The sequence below is a fragment of the Oncorhynchus masou genome, chromosome 9 (assembly GCF_036934945.1).
Source record: "Oncorhynchus masou masou isolate Uvic2021 chromosome 9, UVic_Omas_1.1, whole genome shotgun sequence".
Lineage (NCBI taxonomy): Eukaryota > Metazoa > Chordata > Actinopteri > Salmoniformes > Salmonidae > Oncorhynchus > Oncorhynchus masou.
In genome coordinates, this window is record NC_088220.1 from 59,596,908 (window position 1) to 59,613,575 (window position 16,668).

A 16,668-nucleotide genomic window follows, 5' to 3' on the forward strand; every position below is an offset into this window, starting at 1 on the left:
AGATGTTCTGTGTTATCCTTCCTTCCTGCAATCTCTCTCTCTCTCTCTCTCTCTCTCTCTCTCTCTCTCTCTCTCTTAGTTAGGGGGGCTGGAGGGGGGTTCTGTGTTATCCCTCTTCCCTGCTGTCTCTCTCTCTCTCTCTCTCTCTCTCTCTCTCTTAGTTAGGGGGGGTGGGGTTCTGTGTTATCCTTCCTCCCTGCTCTCTCTCTCTCTCTCTCTCTCTCTCTCTCTCTCTCTCTCTCTCTCTCTCTCTCTCTCTCTCTCTCTCTCTTTCTCTCGGAGGACCTGAGCCCTAGGACCATGCCTCAGGACATCCTGGCCTGATGACTCCTTGCTGTCCCCAATCCACCTGGTCGTGCTACAGCTCCAGTTTCAACTGTTCTGCCTGCGGCTATGGAACCCTGACCTGTTCCCCGGACGTGCTACCTGTCTCAGACCTGCTGTCTTCAACTCTCTAGAGATAGCAGGTGCGGTAGAGATACTCTGAATGATCGGCTATGAAAAGCCAACTGACATTTACTCCTGAGGTTCTGACCTGTTGCACCCTCTACAACCACTGTGATTATTATTATCTGACCCTGCTGGTCATCTATGAACATTTTAACATGGCCATGTTCAGTTGTAATCTCCACCCGGCACAGCCAGAATAGGACTGGCCACCCCTCATAGCCTGGTTCCTCTCTAGGTTTCTTCCTAGGTTCCAGCCTTTCCAGGGAGTTTTTCCAAGCCACCGTGCTTCTACACCTGCATTGCCTGCTGTTTGGGGTTTTACGCTGGGTTTCTGTACAGCACTTTGTGACATCAGCTGATGTAAGGGCTTTATAAATACATTTATTTGAAAAAAAAGGTCCAGTTGCCAGGACCACTAATACGAATTCCATCTAGACACCGTTAACCTCGAGCACACAAAAACAAATATACATACCTCGGCCTAAACATCAGCGCCAGAGGTAACTTCCACAAAGCTGTAAACAATCTGAGAGGCAAGGCAAGAAGGGCCTTCTATGCCATCAAAAGGAACATAAAATTTGACCTATCAATTAGGATCTGGCTAAAAAATACTTGAATCAGTCTTAGATCGCTCACCAACCAAGAATTCACAAAATGAGACAAACACCAAATGAAGACTCTGCATGCAGAATTCTGCAAAATATCCTCCGTGTACAACGTTAAACACCAATAATGCATGCAGAGCAGAATTAGGCCGATACCCGCTAATAATCTAAATCCAGAAAAGAGACGTTAAATTCTACAGCTACCTGAAAAGAGTCCCCTAAGCAAGCTGGTCCTGGGGCTCTGTTCACAAACAGACCCCACAGAGAGAGAGAGAGAGAGAGAGAGAGAGAGAGAGAGGGGAGAGAGAGGGGGGAGAGAGAGAGAGAGAGAGAGAGATAGGGAGAGAGAGAGAGAGAGAGAGAGAGAGAGAGAGAGAGAGAGAGAGAGAGAGAGAGAAAGAGAAAGAGAAAGACAGAGAGAGAGAGAAAGAGAAAGAGAGAGAGAGAGAGAGAGAGGGGGGGGTTCAAAGACTTTGAAGGATGTGAATGTGATACAAAAGGACCAGGGCTGTCTCAAATGGCACTCTTCTCCATATATAATGCACTACTTTTAACCACCCTATAGGACTATGGTCAAAAGTATATATAGGGAATAGGATACCATTTGGGAAGGCCCCCGAAGACAAAGCGGCGAGACGGGTGCTGCTGCCAGGTCTAGACCCTCCTCCCCCAGGGACCCCAGATTATCAACACAGACTGTGTCCTAAATGGCACTGTATTCCCTATTTAGTGCACTACTTTTGACCAGGCCATATTGGAATGGAGCCAGAGTGAATTAATTGTTCAAATCTTCAGAGCGCAGTTAGCTGTTAGCCTTAGAACACCCAGGAGACTGGATCTGCATCTCATTTGGTTTATCTGTGGCCAACAGCAGGTAGCATCAGACCTAAACAGAGATTACTACTGAAGACTAGTTTTCAATATTTAGATGGAAAAATAGACTTGAATCTCATTATGCTTTATTGCAATGTGTCACCCTTATCTCTGAAAACAGGCTAGACCTTGAACAAACTCACACATGTTCTAGCCTAGTGTTGTATTAGATATTACACTGCGATCAGAGTTGCTTTGCAGATAAACTGGTGCGTAAGCAAGAGCTGACATTACCACATAAAGTCATGTCATCCTCTTTATCCTGGTCAGGAGAGAAGGAATAACAGAGATTACACATAGTTTGCATCCCAAGTAGCACCCAATTCCCTGTATAGTGCACTACATGAGCTCTGGTCAAAAGTAGTGCACTATATAGCGAATATGGTACCATTTGGGGCGCAGGCATAAATAGGTAATACACCATAACAACAGGACACCTCCATCCCTGATGTCACAAAACAATTTCTCAAACATCCATGTGAGAGTGGAGATGATCAAGGCGCTGGTTGAAATGACAATGGGAAGAGAGGGAGTAAACATGACCTGAAATACTGCACTGTCCATCATCAAGCCTGTCATTTCCATGCTGCTGCTCTGTGATTACGGTGAGGTAGAGTCAGGCGTGTGGGTGAGCAGCTGGCTACCTATGTTATACACGTGCACACACATGCACTGGCACAGAGACGTGCACACACACAGGCACACACACACATGCACTGGCACAGAGACGTGCACACACACAGGCACACACACACATGCACTGGCACAGAGACGTGCACACACACAGGCACACACACACATGCACTGGCACAGAGACGTGCACACGCACAGACACACACACATGCGCTGGCACAGAGACATGCACACGTACAGGCACACACACACACATGCACTGGCACAGAGACGTGCACACACACAGGCACACACACACATGCACTGGCACAGAGACATGCACACGCACAGGCACACACACACATGCACAGGAACAGAGACATGCACCCGTACAGGCACACACACACACACATGCACTGGCACAGAGACGTGCACCCGTACAGGCACACACACACACATGCACTGGCACAGAGACGTGCACCCGTACAGGCACACACACACACATGCACTGGCACAGAGACGTGCACATGCACAGGCACACACACACACATGCACAGCAACAGGCACTATATACACTGGAAATGTACAGTGGTTTCAGAAAATATTCATACCTCTTGATTTATTCCACATTTTGTTGTGTTACAGCTAGAATTGAAAATGGTTTAAAAAAATGTTTAACTCACCCATCTACACACAATCACCAATAATGACAAAGTGAAAATATGATGTTACATTTATTTGCTAATCTTTTAAAAATGAAATACTGAAATATCTAATTGACATAAGTATTCACACCCCTAAGTCAATACATGTTAGAATCACCTTTGGCAGCAATTACAGCTGTGCGTCTTTCTTGGTAAGTCTGTAAGAACTTTGCACACCTGGATTGTACAATATTTGCACATTATTCTTTTAAAATTCTTCAAGCTCTGTCAAATTGATTGTTGATCATTGCTAAACAGACATTTTCAAATCTTGCCATAGATTTTCAAGACAATTTAAGTCAAAACTAGGCCACTCAGAAACATTCAATGTCGTCTTGTTATGAAACTCCAGTGTATATTTGGCCTTGCATTTTAGGTTATTGTCCTGCTGAAAGGTGAATTTGTCTCCCAGTGTCGGTTGGAAAGCAGACTGAACCAGTGTTTCCTCTAGGATTTTGCCTGTGCTTAGGCCTAAAAAACTCATTAGTTCTTGCTGATGGCCATAACATGATGCAGCCACTACCATGATTTAAAATATGAAGAGTGGTACTTATTAATGTGTTGGATTCACCACAAACATAACGCTTTCTATTCAGGACTTCTTCTTTTTTTACAATTATTTTTTCAGTTTCACTTCAGTGCCTTATTTCCAACAGGATATTTATATTCTGTATAGGCCTTCTTTTCACTCTGTCATTTAGGTTAGTATTTGTGGAGTAACTACGATGTTGTTAATCCATCCTCAGTTTTCTCCTAGCACAGCCTTTAAACTCTAACTGTTTTAAAGTCACCATTGTCCTCATGGTGAAATCCCTGAGCGGTTTCCTTCCTCTCCGGCAACTGAGTTAGGAAGGATACCTGTATCTTTGTGGTTACTGGGTGTGTTTATACACCATCCAAAGTGTAATTAATAACTTCACCATGCTCAAAGGGATTTTCAACATCTGCTTTTTCTTTATTTTACCCATCTACCCATCTGCCCTTCTTAACAAGGCATTGGAAAACCTCCCTGGTCTTTGTTGTTGGATCTGTGTTTGAAATTACAGATACTTGTATGTGTGGGGTACAGAGATGAGGTAGTCATTCAAAAATTATGTTAAACACTATTAGAGTGAGTCGATGCGAATAATTATGCGACTTGTTAAGTAAATTCTTACTCCTGAACTTATGCCACAACAAAGGGTAGAATACTTATTGACTCCAGACATTTCATCTTTCAATTTATTTATTAATTTGTGAAAATTTCTAAAAACATAATTCTACTTTGACATTATGGGGTATTGTGTGTAGACCAATAACATTCAGGCTGTAACACAACAAAATGTGGAAAAAGTCAAGGGGTGTGAATATTTTCTGAATGCAATGTATTCACCTGAACAACAAGCTCCGTCCCACCTGCTGTAACATGCTCTGCCAACTCGCAATCAGATGTAAAAATTCCTTCCTTCCGAGGTGAGAGGAGGGAGAGGTGGGACATGAGGAGAGGTGGAGAGGAGGGAGTAGGAAGAGGTGTGTGGGGGGGGGGGTCTATGCCATAATGGCTAGGCAATTCACAGGTATGTTTGAATGCTCAGCGTGATGTCAGATCCCACCCTCCCACCCCTCAACAGTACAGGTCAACATGTGAGCTTGCCTCCCAAATGGCACTCTATTTCTAGTCAAAAGTAGGGCACTATAGGCAATAGGGTGCTATTTTGGATGCACTCCCTATTCACCAGACAACCGTTTCTCCCATCTACACAGTGTAGCAATCATACTGTTAATCGTGATAACATTCATTTTGCAGTTATTTGATCTCTCAGTGTGGAGACTGGACTTATCGAACTCAAACACTGGCTGAATAGTCTGTCTGTGGACAGGCACACAAACATGCACACAAGCACGCACAGACACACACTGACACACAACACACACAGGGTGACTTTCATGCCCTTCCAGAGAATAGGCCTAGTTCATGTATTAGGTAAATATGTCACACCACACAGCAGTTTATAGCAGGAAAAACACAGACAAACAACAAAAGAAAAGCCTTACAATGTAGGACAGTTCACCACAAGGAACCACAAGTCAACTCACTACCACAGGAACAAACACAACTCCCCTTTGTCATGCTTCTCTGTCAGGTGAGGACAGAAGACGACCTGAGGTTTTGAAGAACAATAGTAGTAGATGTAATCACAGTGAGTCAGAGAGAGAGAGAGGAGAGAGAGACATAGAGAGAGAGAGAGAGAGAGAGAGAGAGAGAGAGAGGAGAGAGAGAGAGAGAGAGAGAGAGCACAAGAGAGAGAGCGCAAGAGAGAGAGAGAGACTCGTACATTTCCTCAGTGAAACAATGTACTGAGAAAATATCAAATTGACTTTTTACCATATTACCGTACAGACCACATATTCACCCTGCACACCCTATTTGTCGAACAAACAAAACAAAGGCAAAGTCTACTCATGCTTTGTTGATTTAAAAAAAAACTTTGGCTCGAGGGTCTGCAATACAAATTTATGGAAAGTGGTGTTGTGGGAAAAACATACGACATTATAAAATCCATGTACACAAACAACAAGTGTGCGGTTAAAATTGGCAAAAAAACACAAGCATTTCTAGAACAGTCTGCAGCAACCAGCCTCACCCTACTAGAACCCTACTATAATCTGAAGTCAAATGTCTACTGTTTACTGATGATCTGGTGCTTCTGTCCCCAACTAAAGAGGGCCTACAGCAGCACCTAGATCTTCTGCACAGATTCTGACAGACCTGGGCCCTGACAGTAAATCTCCGTAAGACCAAAATAATGATGTTCCAAAAAAGGTCCAGTTCCCAGGACCACAAATACAAATTCCATCTCGACACCATTGTCCAAGAGAAAACAAAAAACGATACATACCTCAGCCTAAACATCAGCGCCACAGGTAACTTCCACAAAGCTGTGAACGAGCTGAGAGACAAGGCAAGGAGGGCCTACTATGCCATCAAAAGGAACATCAAATTCGACATGTCAATTAGGATCTGGCTAAAAATGCTTGAATAAGTTATATAACCCATTGCCCTTTATGGTTGTGAGGTCTGGGTTCTGCTCACCAACCAATAATCCACAAAATGGGACAAACACCAAATGAAGACTCTGCCTGCAGAATTCTGCTCAAATATCCTTCGTGTACAACGTTAAACACCAATAATGCATGTAGAGCAGAATTAGGCCGATACCCGCTAATAATCTAAATCCAGAAAAGAGACGTTAAATTCTACAACTACCTGAAAGGAAGCAATTCCCAAACCTTCCATGAGAAAGCCATCACCTACAGAGAGATGAACCTGGAGAAGAGTCCCCTAAGCAAGCTGGTCCTGGGGCTCTGTTCACAAACCCACCCCACAGAGCCCCAGGACAGCAACACAATTAGACCCAACCAAATCATGAGAAAATAAAAATATAATTACTTGACACATTGGAAAGAATTAACAAAAAAACAGAGCAAACTAGAATGCTACTTGGCGCTGAACAGAGAATACACAGTGGCAGAAAACCTGACCATTGTGACTGACCCAAACATAAGGAAATCGTTGACTATGCATAGAATCAGTGATGTCACGGATCCCTCAGAACTTTCATTACGCACACCTGTTCCTTATTCCCACTGATTAGTACATGCATAAGTGTGCCCTTTGGTTTCTATTAGGCTGTCCATTATTGTTACAATTCCCATTGGTGCGTGTGAGTACGTGTGCTGTGTGTTTTGGCATTCGTGCCATTGAGGATTGTGCAGATGATTACGGGTCTTGTTCTGTGTGATAAACCCTGTGCATTAGTGTATTTATTCGAGGTGCACCTCACTCTTTTGTTTTGGGTTTCTACCCTTTACGGCAATCCGTAATTTATTATGCATTCCTACGCTTGTCTCCCATCTCATTCATACCAACGTGACAAGTGAACATAGCCTTGCTATTGAGAAAGGGCGTTGTAGGCAGACCTGGCTCTCAAGAGAAGACAGGCTATGTGCTCACTGCCCAAAAAATGAGGTGGAAACAGAGCTGCACTTTCTTACCTCCTGCCAAATGTATGGCCATATTAGAGACACACATTACCCTCAGATTACACAGATCCACAAAGAATTCAAAAACAAATCCAATTTTGATAAACTCCCACATCTACTGGGTAAAATACCACAGTGTGCCATCACAGCAGCAAGATTTGTGACCTATTGCCACAAGAAAGGGGCAACCAGTGAAGAACAAACACCATTGTAAATACAATCCATATTTATGGTTATTTATTTTGCCTTTTGTACTTTAACCATGTGTACATCGTTACAACACTGTATCTAGACATAATATGACACATGAAATGTCTTTATTCTTTTGGAACTTCGGTGAGTGTAATGTTTACTGTACATTTTTATTGTTTATTTCACTTCTGTTTATTATCTACTTTACTTGCTTTGGCAATGTTAACATGTGTTTCCCTTGGCAATAAAGCCCTTAAATTTAATTGAGAGAGAGAGGGGGGGGGTTGAATAAAGAGAAAACAATACCTTAAGAAGTCATTATTTTAGGCTATCTGGCATTAGTGCATAAGCCTAGTCTTTAGGCCCTAAATATATGGTGCCAAATATCCTACACACCAATGGCAAAATGTTTTTGGAAACGGGCGGCAATAGCTAATGTCAATCCAAAAGGACAATGTCAGAGTCTAATTGAATAAGACAAAAGCTGCTAAAGGAGAGTTGAAAATAAAGAGAAGGGAGGGCCAGAAAAGTCACGTTTGGGAACAGCCTGGTCTCTTAAACTAGACGCAAGCAGCGAAAGATTTGGTCAAATGGTGAAAGAGGATGATAACAGTTATGTTATGTGCAATGATTGTGAGGCACTAAACATATTCAACAGTCACAAGACAGGGACTTCAAATAGGCCAATGGCATGTCAAGGGAACTGTAGCTGACTTCTAAGATGGGTTGAATGGGAACTGTAATCTGGACACTGACTGTAGGTCAATAACCTCTCGCATAACCTTAATATTCACTCCTGCAGAGTTTCTTGCAGTACAATTACACACAAAATGTAGGCAAAGTTTGACTAAGGAACAGAGGTGGAGAAATAGACTGACTTTTTTTCAGCATCTTCAGAGAATGCTCCATTAGATACCATCTGTATATAGGTGTTTATCAGCCTCATATACGCTGATAGTATTTCAACCATATAAAATATGCATCCAAGCCAAACTAGAATCTTTTCAGAAACATACTGTGTTGGGTCATTTTCACAGCTTTCTATTTCCTTACAACCAGTCAAACTGATGTCATTTCGACATTTTGTACAGAAAATATTTCCCGTGTTGTTTTAGTTATTGCATATTGTTCCAGGATCCCTAAACGTCTTTGCTCCACTAAAGAGGATGACAGAGAAAACTTTACCAATGTCAACTGGATTGAAGCATTCATTCTATCAATTTATGACATTATTCTGTTGAACGAGGGTTTATTTAGTCTTCTAGGGCAACACGTAATGACAGAAGAGAAGCTTCATGTATCTAATATAGACAAGTTGACTATGAAATACCCTACAGAAATGTCAGAAATTATAAGCAGGAACACTTATAAATCCCCAAAACAAAATCCTGCACCCCCTGACAAAAAAAACATTGCGCCGTCTTTGGCTGTAAGCTATAGCACATTGTCTATATTTGCTGGTTAGGGTCGGGTGAGACACTCAGATATACCACTACTTTCAGCCAATCAGCATTCAGGGCTCGAACCACCCAGTTTATTATAGCAATTGTAGGTGGATGCAGTTAAATAAACAGCTGACCCGCACACCACTAGACCAGAGGGTTTTGCAGAACAATATGGTGAATCATAGGTTCCATCAAAATGGTACCCTATTCCCTACATAGTGCACTACTTTTGACCAGAGCCCCTCGTCAATAACAGTGCACTGTATAGGAAGAATGATTCCATTTGGGATGCTGACATGCTGTAGTGTGGGCTTGCCAGACAGCTCTGTAGCCTCACAATGGAAGAAACATTGCTGTTCTATCAAGGCACAAGGTGAGACCCAGATGCAGGCACAGGAGGCAGATGGTTGGAGTCTTACAATGTTTAATAATCCAAAGGGGTAGGCAAGAGAATGGTTGTGGACAGGCAAAAAGGTCAAAACCAGTTCAGAGTCCAGGAGGTACAGAGTTGGCAGACAGGCTCGTGGTCAAGGCAGGCAGAATGGTCAGGCATGCAGGTACAGAGTCCAGAAACAGGCAAGGGTCAAAACCGGGAGGACTAGAAAAAGGAGAATAGCAAAGGGAGTACGAAGAAGAAATGGCACAGAGGGACAGGAAACACAGGGATAAATACACTGGGGAAAATAAGCGACACCTGGAGGGGGTGGAGACAATAATAGGAACAGGTGAAACAGATCAGGGTGTGACATGTTCAGTGTATGTGTGTGTCTTATATGGGATTAAGGAGACCATGCCAAACTGCTGATCATCTGTCTCAACACCTGTCTCTCCCATTGTCTCTGCTACAACATAGACCACACCAGATATGCACGCACACACACACACACACACACACACACACACACACACACACACACACACACACACACACACACACACACACACACACACACACACACACACACACACACACAGTGCAGGGAGCAGTCAGGCTGGAATATCAGCACCACAGGAGAGGACAGCTGCTCATCCTACCATACATGTTGGTGCCAATAGAACGTCCTGTTTCACTGTGACACCATAGTTCATGTGTACCATATACCCACTGTATATGATAACTGTCCACATCCACTAGGTGTTGTTCCACTTCTATTGTTGTTGTGGTGTTACACGAGAGTAAGTCAGTGTCAAGACAAAACAACACAGCAGAATTATTTATAATCGTCAGCCATTTCCATCCTCCAGCCCACAGCCACTCCAGTCAACACAGTCGTTGGATGTGTAGGGCAGTGGTTCCCAACCTTTTTCGGTTACTGTACCACCAACTGAATTTTTCTCTGCCTGGAGTACAACTGAAGTATCCCCTCATGTGCATTTTACCAGTATGCCTATGGTCTCATGAATCTTCTCAAGTACCCCATGTGGATAGACCTATTATCCCTGGTTGGGAACCACTGCTCTAGTGTGCAATTTGGGACACAGCCATTGGGTTGTGTCAACAAGCTGATGTGGTGAACCTGTAGTGAGGTTATCTTGATCAGGTCAATAGCCTTGTGTCCTTCAGCCTTGCAGTAATTGAATTGCTTAATGAAGCCCTGAACTGAACTCTGCCATTGATTTTGTCTAATCAGCTGTCTGTATAATGAGACTGTCACTGCTGCACCTGAGACCGATGCAGCTCTCTCTCCTCCTTACCCCTTTCCCCTCCTCTCCCCACCCCTACTTTCTCCTCCTCTCCCCAGAGCATTGGTCTCCCACAGCAGGGGTAGGCATAATAATCACACACACACACACACCACACACACACACACACACACACACACACACACACACACACACACACACACACACACACACACACACACACACACACACACACACACACACACACACACACACAGGCTCAGTATTTGACCACCTAGTACCAAGCTTTAAGTATAGCCCTGTGGCCCACAGTAAAACCAGACACCCAGTGACCTTGGCCTAGCAGTCACCTGCCAACAACCCAGAGACAGACATGCAGACAGATAGGTGGAGAGAATGTGTTACATAAAGTACTCACTGTGACAACAGTAGACTGAACAAGTCATTTGGTTGAAATCATCACATAAACACATTTATTCAAATAATTATTCAAATAAGAGCTGTAAAATGTGCCAAATATAATAACTCATCATGATTAATTACGTCTCTCAATCTCCTCCGTCAGTGTGCAGTGTATGTGTTTGGAGGACAGTGGGCAGTGTGTGTTTGGAGGACAGTGGGCAGTGTGTGTGTTTGGAGCACAGTGGGCAGTGTGTGTGGTTGGAGCACAGTGGGCAGTGTGTGTGGTTGGAGGACAGTGGGCAGTGTGTGTGTTTGGAGGACAGTGGGCGGTGTGTGTGGTTGGAGGACAGTGGGCAGTGTGTGTGTTTGGAGGACAGTGGGCAGTGTGTGTGTTTGGAGGACAGTGGGCAGTGTGTGTGTTTGGAGGACAGTGGGCAGTGTGTGTGTTTGGAGGACAGTGGGCAGTGTGTGTGTTTGGAGGACAGTGGGCAGTGTGTGTGTTTGGAGGACAGTGGGCAGTGTGTGTGTTTGGAGGACAGTGGGCAGTGTGTGTGTTTGGAGGACAATGGGCAGTGTGTGTGTTTGGAGGACAGTGGGCAGTGTGTGTGGTTGGAGGACAGTGGGCGGTGTGTGTTTGGAGGACAGTGGGCAGTGTGTGTGTTTGGAGGACAGTGGGCAGTGTGTGTGTTTGGAGGACAGTGGGCAGTGTGTGTGGTTGGAGGACAGTGGGCAGTGTGTGTGTTTGGAGGACAGTGGGCAGTGTGTGTGTTTGGAGGACAGTGGGCAGTGTGTGTGGTTGGAGGAGTGGGACAGTGGGTGTGTGTGTTTGGAGGACACAGTGGGCAGTGTGTGTTTGGAGGACAGTGGGCAGTGTGTGTGTGTTTGGAGGACAGTGGGCAGTGTGTGTGTTTGGAGGACAGTGGGCAGTGTGTGTGTTTGGAGGACAGTGGGCAGTGTGTGTGTTTGGAGGACAGTGGGCAGTGTGTGTGTTTGGAGGACAGTGGGCAGTGTGTGTGTTTGGAGGACAGTGAGCAGTGTGTGTGTTTGGAGGACAGTGGGCAGTGTGTGTGTTTGGAGGACAGTGGGCAGTGTGTGTGTTTGGAGGACAGTGGGCAGTGTGTGTGTGTTTGGAGGACAGTGGGCAGTGTGTGTGTTTGGAGGACAGTGGGCAGTGTGTGTGTTTGGAGGACAGTGGGCAGTGTGTGTGTGTTTGGAGGACAGTGGGCAGTGTGTGTGTTTGGAGGACAGTGGGCAGTGTGTGTGTTTGGGGACAGTGGGCAGTGTGTGTGTGTTTGGAGGACAGTGGGCAGTGTGTGTGTTGGAGGACAGTGGGCAGTGTGTGTGTTTGGAGGACAGTGGGCAGTGGGTGTGTTTGGAGGACAGTGAGCAGTGTGTGTGTTTGGAGGACAGTGGGCAGTGTGTGTGGTTGGAGGACAGTGGGCAGTGTGTGTGTTTGGAGGACAGTGGGCAGTGTGTGTGTTTGGAGGACAGTGGGCAGTGTGTGTGTTTGGAGCACAGTGTGTGTGGGCAGTGTTTGAAGGACAGTGGGAGGTGTGTGTGGTTGGAGGACAGTGGGCAGTGTGTGTGTTTGGAGGACAGTGGGCAGTGTGTGTGTTTGGAGGACAGTGGGCAGTGTGTGTGTTTGGAGGACAGTGGGCAGTGTGTGTGTTTGGAGGACAGTGGGCAGTGTGTGTGTTTGGAGGACAGTGGGCAGTGTGTGTGTTTGGAGGACAGTGGGCAGTGTGTGTGTTTGGAGGACAGTGGGCAGTGTGTGTGTTTGGAGGACAGTGGGGAGTGTGTGTGTTTGGAGGACAGTGGCCAGTGTGTGTGTTTGGAGGACAGTGGGCAGTGTGTGTGTGTTTGGAGTGGACAGTGTGTGTGTTTAGGACAGTGGGTGTGTGTGTTTGGAGGACAGTGGGCAGTGTGTGTGTTGGAGGACAGTGGGCAGTGTGTGTGTTTGGAGGACAGTGGGCAGTGTGTGTGTTTGGAGGACAGTGGGCAGTGTGTGTGTTTGGAGGACAGTGGGCAGTGTGTGTGTTTGGAGGACAGTGTTTGGAGGACAGTGGGCAGTGTGTGTGTTTGGAGGACAGTGGGCAGTGTGTGTGTTTGGAGGACAGTGGGCAGTGTGTGTGTTTGGAGGACAGTGGGGACAGTGGGCAGTGTGTGTGTTTGGAGGACAGTGGGCAGTGTGTGTGTTTGGAGGACAGTGGGCAGTGTGTGTGTTTGGAGGACAGTGGGCAGTGTGTGTGTTTGGAGGACAGTGGGCAGTGTGTGTGTTTGGAGGACAGTGGGCAGTGTGTGTTTGGAGGACAGTGGGCAGTGTGTGTGTTTGGAGGACAGTGGGCAGTGTGTGTGTTTGGAGGACAGTGGGCAGTGTGTGTTTGGAGGACAGTGGTTAGTGTGTGTGTTTGGAGGACAGTGGGCAGTGTGTGTGTTTGGAGGACAGTTGGCAGTGTGTGTGTTTGGAGGACAGTGGGCAGTGTGTGTGTTTGGAGGACTGTGTGTGTGTGTTTGGAGGACAGTGGGCAGTGTGTGTGTTTGGAGGACAGTGGGCAGTGTGTGTGTTTGGAGGACAGTGGGCAGTGTGTGTGTTTAGAGCACAGTGGGCAGTGTGTGTGGTTGGAGCACAGTGGGCAGTGTGTGGTTGGAGGACAGTGGGCAGTGTGTGTGTTTGGAGGACAGTGGGCAGTGTGTGTGTTTGGAGGACAGTGGGCAGTGTGTGTGTTTGGAGGACAGTGGGCAGTGTGTGTGTTTGGAGGACAGTGGGCAGTGTGTGTGTTTGGAGGACAGTGGGCAGTGTGTGTGTTTGGAGGACAGTGGGCAGTGTGTGTGTTTGGAGGACAGTGGGCAGTGTGTGTGTTTGGAGGACAGTGGGCAGTGTGTGTGTTGGAGGACAGTGGGTAGTGTGTGTGTTTGGAGGACAGTGGGCAGTGTGTGTGTTTGGAGGTGTTGGAGGACAGTGGGCAGTGTGTGTGTTTGGAGGACAGTGGGCAGTGTGTGTTTGGAGGACAGTGAGCAGTGTTTTTGGAGGACAGTGAGCAGTGTGTGTGTTTGGAGGACAGTGGGCAGTGTGTGTGTTTGGAGGACAGTGGGCAGTGTGTGTGTTTGGAGGACAGTGTGCAGTGTGTGTGTTTGGAGGACAGTGGGCAGTGTGTGTGTTTGGAGGACAGTGGGCAGTGTGTGTGTTTGGAGGACAGTGGGCAGTGTGTGTGTTTGGAGGAGTGTGTGTGTTTGGAGGACAGTGGGCAGTGTGTGTGTTTGGAGGACAGTGAGCAGTGTGTGTGTTTGGAGGACAGTGGGCAGTGTGTGTGTGGAGGACAGTGAGCAGTGTGTGTGTTTGGAGGACAGTGGGCAGTGTGTGTGTTTGGAGGACAGTGGGCAGTGTGTGTGTTTGGAGGACAGTGGGCAGTGTGTGTGTGAGCAGTTGGAGGACAGTGGGCAGTGTGTGTGTTTGGAGGACAGTTTGGGCAGTGTGTGTGTTTGGAGGACAGTGGGCAGTGTGTGTGTTTGGAGGACAGTGGGCAGTGTGTGTGTTTGTGTGTGTGTTTGGAGGACTGCACAGTGGGCAGTGTGTGTGTTGGAGGACAGTGGGCAGTGTGTGTGTTTGGAGGACAGTGGGCAGTGTGTGTGTTTGGAGGACAGTGGGCAGTTTGTGTGTGTTTGGAGGACAGTGGCCAGTGTGTGTGTTTGGAGGACAGTGGGCAGTGTGTGTGTGTTTGGAGGACAGTGGGCAGTGTGTGTGTTTGGAGGACAGTGGGCAGTGTGTGTGTTTGGAGGACAGTGGGCAGTTGGAGGACAGTGGGCAGTGTGTTTGGAGGACAGTGGGCAGTGTGTGTGTTTGGAGGACAGTTTGGAGGACAGTGGGCAGTGTGTGTGTTTGGAGGACAGTGGGCAGTGTGTGTTTGGAGGACAGTGGGCAGTGTGTGTGTTTGGAGGACAGTGGGCAGTGTGTGTGTTTGGAGGACAGTGGGCAGTGTGTGTGTTTGGAGGACAGTGGGCAGTGTGTGTGTTTGGAGGACAGTGAGCAGTGTGTGTGTGGTTGGAGGACAGTGGGCAGTGTGTGTGTTTGGAGGACAGTGTGTGTGTTTGGAGGACAGTGAGCAGTGTGTGTTTGGAGGACAGTGGGCAGTGTGTGTGTTTGGAGGACAGTGGGCTGTGTGTGTGTTTGGAGGACAGTGGGCAGTGTGTGTTTGGAGGACAGTGGGCAGTGTGTGTGTTTGGAGGACAGTGGGCAGTGTGTGTGTTTGGAGGACAGTGGGCAGTGTGTGTTTGGAGGACAGGGCAGTGTGTGTGTTTGTTTGGAGGACAGTGGGCAGTGTGTGTGTTTGGAGGACAGTGGGCAGTGTGTGTGTTTGTGTGTGTGGAGGACAGTGGGCAGTGTGTGTGTTTGGAGGACAGTGAGCAGTGTGTGTGTTTGGAGGACAGTGGGCAGTGTGTGTGGTTGGAGGACAGTTTGGAGGACAGGGCAGTGTGTGTGTTTGGAGGACAGTGGGCAGTGTGTGTTTGGAGGACAGTGGGCAGTGTGTGTGTTTGGAGGACAGTGAGCAGTGTGTGTGTTTGGAGGACACAGTGGGCAGTGTGTGTGTGTTTGGAGGACAGTGAGTGGCAGTGTGTGTGTTTGGAGGACAGTGAGCAGTGTGTGTGGTTGGAGGACAGTGGGCAGTGTGTGTGTTTGGAGGACAGTGGCCAGTGTGTGTGTTTGGAGGACAGTGGGCAGTGTGTGTGTTTGGAGGACAGTGGGCAGTGTGTGTGGTTGGAGGACAGTGGGCAGTGTGTGTGTTTGGAGGACACAGTGTGTGTGTTTGGGCTGTGTGTGTGTGTTTGGAGGACAGTGGGCAGTGTGTGTGTTTGGAGGACACAGTTTGGAGGACAGTGTGTGTGTTTGGAGGACAGTGGGCAGTGTGTGTGTTTGGAGGACAGTGGGCAGTGTGTGTGTTTGGAGGACAGTGGAGGACAGTGTGTGTGTTTGGAGGACAGTGGGCAGTGTGTGTGTGTGTTTTGAGGACAGTGGGCATTGTGTGTGTTTGTGTGTGTTGGAGGACAGTGGGCAGTGTGTGTGTTTGGAGGACAGTGGCAGTGTGTGTGTTTGGAGGACAGTGGGCAGTGTTTGGAGGACAGTGTGTGTGTTTGGAGCACAGTGGGCAGTGTGTGTGGTTGGAGGACAGTGGGCAGCAGTGTGTGTTGTGTTTGGAGGACAGTGTGTGTGTTTGGAGGACAGTGGGCAGTGTGTGTGTTTGGAGGACAGTGAGCAGTGTGTGTGTTTTGGAGGACAGTGGGCAGTGTGTGTGTTTGTTTGGAGGACAGTGTTTGGCAGTGTGTGTTTGGAGGACAGTGGGCAGTGTGTGTGTTTGGAGGACAGTGGGCAGTGTGTGTGGTGGGCAGTTGGAGGACAGTGGGCAGTGTGTGTGTGTTGGAGGACAGTGGGCAGTGTGTGTGTTTGGAGGACAGTGGGCAGTGTGTGTGTTTGGAGGACAGTGGGCAGTGTGTGTGTTTGGAGGAGTGGGCAGTGTGTGTGTTTGGAGGACAGTGGGCAGTGTGTGTGTTTGGAGGACAGTGGGCAGTGTGTGTGTTTGGAGGACAGTGGGCAGTGTGTGTGTTTGGAGGACAGTGGGCAGTGTGTGTGTTTGGAGGACAGTGGGCAGTGTGTGTGTTTGGGCAGTGTGTGTGTTTGGAGGACAGTGGGCAGTGTGTGTGTTTGGAGGACAGTGGGCAGTGTGT